This window comes from Papilio polytes, unplaced genomic scaffold, assembly GCF_000836215.1.
Source record: "Papilio polytes unplaced genomic scaffold, Ppol_1.0 DF824393.1, whole genome shotgun sequence".
Taxonomy (NCBI): Eukaryota; Metazoa; Arthropoda; class Insecta; order Lepidoptera; family Papilionidae; genus Papilio; species Papilio polytes.
In genome coordinates, this window is record NW_013524811.1 from 174,297 (window position 1) to 179,165 (window position 4,869).

The following is a 4,869-nucleotide window of genomic DNA, read 5'->3' on the forward strand; positions in this document are numbered from 1 at the left end:
TCATCGAAATCCGTTGAGTCGTTTATGCTAAAAACTAACAAACATCCATCCATCTAAACTTTCGCATTTATAATTATACTAGCTTTCGCCCGCGACTCCGTCCGCGTGGAATTAAAAAAACAAAAGTGAGTAGCCTATGTGTTCTTCCAGACTATCCTCTACATCTATACCAAATTTCATCGAAATCCGTTCAGCCGTTTAGGTTACAAATTCTAACAAACATCCATCTAAACTTTCGCATTTATAATATTAGTACGAAGCATGATAATATCTAACTAATATTATAAAGGCAAAGATTTAGATGGATGTTTGTTAGATTTTGTAGCAAAAACTACTAAACGGATCTCGATGAAAAATTGTTACCGGAGTTTCAGGCAAATCCGATAGTAATAATAATTAACTTTCTCGTACAAGTGTGTATAATCATTCAACAAATATGGTATAACTATAGAAAATTGCGATTGAAGGACACGTACGAAATATTTGTATAGGCTCACATAAGCATGCTAATATAATTGCGTTTGTCAATACATATACGCTAGACGTACACAAATAACCTCCATATTTATTTGCCAATCGTAACTCAAAGATGAACAGAGATCTTCTTGTCCCACTTTTGAACCGTTCCGTTGCAAATATTGACTCTGTTTATTTGCAAAAACATCGACAGTAGACGAGGTCTTAATAAACCTGGGTATACATTATTAAGCCTATTGTGTGGTTTATTTGCATAATTCATTATTAAATTAATAATTAAATGAGTTGCCAGATGTTAATACTTAAGAAATAAGATTTAAAATTAAATTAGTTCCTTTTTCAAATGTGTTTGTACAAATAAAGAGAAAAGCCACACGTCCGTTCATTTCGGTTCCGCAGTCCAAAATGATTATTGGCGCCACTATCGCTTCTGTAGTATTTTTTTTTAAACAAATGTAAAAGTTGCCTTTCTGCCATTTCGCACTTCAAGTTATGAGAGTTTTGTTGATATTATAATAAGAAATGTCGTGTGTTAAATATTATGAAATCGGACAAGTATTAAATAAATACGTCAATCTGCTGACGACCTTCTGGTTAGCAAGCGAGTACGCCGACAGCCGACACGCACGGCGCTACTTCACGTAATTACATCTTAGATTTAGGGTTGCCACTTTACTAAAGTATTTCATTTGCCACTTAGTACTTGTTGCATGTATTTAACTTTTTCACTTCAAACAAGATATTTATTGAAATTTGCCTGTCGTGAAATATTTAGGTGATACCCGACAGTTTTATATCATAGTATAATTCCGCAATAAAGTACTTCCTCGAAACACTATTCTGCTCCCTCAATAAAGTATGGTTCTAATTGTAAGCTTCTATAAATAAGCTAATTTTTGCTTGCTACTGGTCATTTAAGTGTCCATTTTAGTGAAAGAAATAATTCCATTTACTTTCCAGTACAGAAAACTATTTACTAACTTGACAACCCTATCAATAATACATTGCACCTAACCCTATTGAGTCACAATATTTTTGTATGTAAAAATAATTTTAATTTAATAGTTTTTTTTAATTGACAACTGAATACACTTGTTCACAGATAAGTCTCTAAAACATGTCAAATGCTAGCTTTTACATGTGACTTTGTCCATGCAGAATTTAAACAAAGCAGATAACTAGTCTATGTACTCTCCCAGATTATCAACATCTAAGACAATTATTGTTTAGATCTGTAGTCATTCTAGAGATACCTTAAAACATCCATCCAATTATAATATTAGTAAGATTGTATATTTTTTTTATTGTATTGTATTATTTAATATCAAGTGTCTTTCTCTGAAAAATAGCATAAAGCTGACAAACACGATTTTGGTGTATCTTTTGTTAATTAAATAAATATATCATTAAGAAATGATTTGTTCCAACAATGCAGGTATTATACTGTCATGTCTAAATTATACAAACATTTGATTATTACTTCTAGATAAGTTAGAAAATTATCAAACAGATTATTTCCTCTTAGCAAAAGATTGTGATCACAAGTATTTGAGTAAAAAAATTAATTATACTAATATAATAAACTAGCCTTCCCCCGCGACTCCGTCCGCAAAGTATTAATAAAAAAGTAAGTAGCTTATGTGTTCTTCCAGACTATGCTCTACATCTATGCCAAATTTAATCCAGAACCGTTCAGCCGATTAGGCTACAAACTTTAACAAACATCCATCCATCTAAACTTTCACATTTATAATATTAGTAAGATGTAAAAGTTTAGATGGATAGATGTTAGAGTTTGCTGCCTAAACAGATGAACAGATCTCGATGAAATTTGGCAGATGTAGAGCAAAATCTGGAATAACACATAGGCTACTTGCTTTTGTTGTTTTATAATTTTACTTGGACAGAGTCATTTAATATAAAGCAAGGATTCTAAATACCTACTAACCATTTTCTACATAAAATTGATATCAATTTACCTGTCAGTAGAAAAAATAATAAATCCTTTAAACATATAGTTCAATGTCATTGTCTCATACCACAAGCCACAATAAATAATGAACATTAGACAGAAACAATAAGCCAATTATATGATTTATGTCAATTTGTACAAACTACTGTAACATGAATGAACTATTCACAATAAATGCTTCCAAACAAAGTATCAACCCAAGTTAAACAGTTTGTACAAAACAGAGTAGGAAATAAACATAACATGTGTACTTTAAACAAAAGGAATTGAAATTAATTGTCTAATAATAAAAGATGAACAGTTAGTTCTTTATTTAGGATGTCTTAGTTATACCAACAAATGTTTTTTTTATTTTTCTTTAATTGGCGAGATTAATGTGATTTTCTTTGTACTAGTTGTCAATAAATTTAATGTTTCCCTTTGAATTCGTCAATCTAACAAATACAAGATTATTAAAACGTGTTGGTGAAGCGAAACTTGTTCGTTATTCAACTGTTTATGTAAGATAGGCTAAATTATAAGCAATTATTAAAATTAAAAATATAAAAGCATAATTAAATCAATAAAACGTATCTGAAAAAATTGATGGCCATTATACTAATGTAATTTATTTATTCTTATGTTAAATACTATCATGATTATCAAAAATAATGAACTTACCATAACGAGAAGGGAGAATGGGGCGGAATTCGTGGGGGGCACTGGATAAGTTCTGATTACAGCCAGCTTACTTTCTGTCGTAGAATACGAATAAGACACCTTACTGAAACACTAAGTAAACCTAAATCTAGCCTGATGCTCCTACATTACATAGAGCACTAAAGAAAGACACGACATTCATCAGACAGCGTTAATAAAATTCAAGCTACACCACCACCACTTTACGATCTTCAAGTCGACTAATTTGACATTGACGCATAAATTGGATTTACATTTCATAATGACAGTGACAATTAACGGTTTATGCGTTCCGTTTCACGATACCAATTTTATGATCAAGTTAAAACTTTCGTGGTTTTTTATTTTAACAAATGTTTTATTCTGTTTTTACTGGTTTGGGACCAGAATCTCCTTGCAAAAATGAGTATACACTTTTTTAATTGAACTTCTCAAATATGTTAACAATCTGATTACTATGAAGATCAAGCATTTGCAATTCCTCTGGTATTGCGGATTCCCAAATGCCCATGGGCGTCGAAGTTTCTAAAAATCTGCCATTATGCTATTTTATTAAACTTAAATCTCATCTTCGTTTACTCATGAAAAATAATCGTCAGGTATTTTGGCGTGCATGTTTTGTAGCTGCATTCTTCCACGTGATGTATTATAATTACGATGTTAACTCAGTATTTGTTACAAAATATTTAACTTTTTACTGGTTTTTTCCTAAGCTTCGAACGGAAGCGGCAAGGCAAGGGTAAAGGAGATGAACAGATGTGTCGCTAACAGGCGTGTAATGAGGTTTGGTAACGAGCCGGCAAATCGCAAACTTTTTCTATTTTATTTTTTGCTACTATCTATTGCGGGAACTGATCTTGCGTTTTTTATTAACTGAGTAAAACAGTTTTATATATTGCATTAATTACGCCTAATAGTTAAAGAATTGATTCATTAAGTACTAGTTTTAAGCTTTTCTAATTTACGATTTTTTGTAAGCGTTTACATTATGTAAATAACGGTTCTGGCAAAATTCAAATAAAAAGAACAATATTTTACACTATTGCCGATTTTGGCCTATATCAAATAAACATTTAATTTAAAACAAAAAAAAAACTTCTGTATAGCAACAAATATGTTGCAACCTAATATCGCAGTATAAAACAGCGCGAGTGTAACAGAAAATCATATTAGGACCGACTCACACGCGCGACTGATTACTGATTGGAGATATATTGGATTCTTTGTCGCGGCGAGGACGTGCGGCATTCGCGCTGGATACTTTATTCTCGTTGCGGCATTGTCTGCCGACATGCTGGACGAACGCGCGTCTACGCACGGCCTACTGGCATTCGCTCTTGTCTACCTCACCTTCTTCCTTGACAATGTCCTTCTCACAGTGCTCGGTCAGTTTGGAACTCTTTTGAATTTGGAATTCATTCGAAATTTTGAATTTGGAATTCATTCGAAATTTTGAATTCGGAATTACAATTTTTTTTCATAGTTCCTATCATCCCGGACTGGGTTCGCGGCGAATCTCTGGCACTGTGGGCCACACACGACGCTCCCCTCGTCAAGTTCCTTAACACAACTGTGAATAAAATCACCACTGCTGATGAGGATGAAGGTAACTAATTTTATTTTACTTTAGTACTACTTTATTATCTGCGACATTTTCAATTCATTTTGTGCAGGTGTTGGGGGCTCGCAGGCGCTAGTAGGCGCTGTGCTGGGCGCCAAGGCGGCCGCACAGCTGCTGACGG

At 33.0% G+C, this 4,869-nt stretch overlaps 1 long non-coding RNA gene across 1 annotated transcript in view; it reads left to right on the forward strand.

Annotated features, from left to right (window-relative positions):
• LOC106111002 overlaps window positions 1–4,869 on the forward strand; it is a 9,717-nt gene extending 4,848 nt beyond the window's left edge. The window contains exons 2-3 of the long non-coding RNA XR_001226135.1: window positions 4,611–4,733; window positions 4,801–4,869. This is a non-coding gene — a long non-coding RNA (uncharacterized LOC106111002). The remainder of the gene's footprint in view (window positions 1–4,610; window positions 4,734–4,800) is intronic.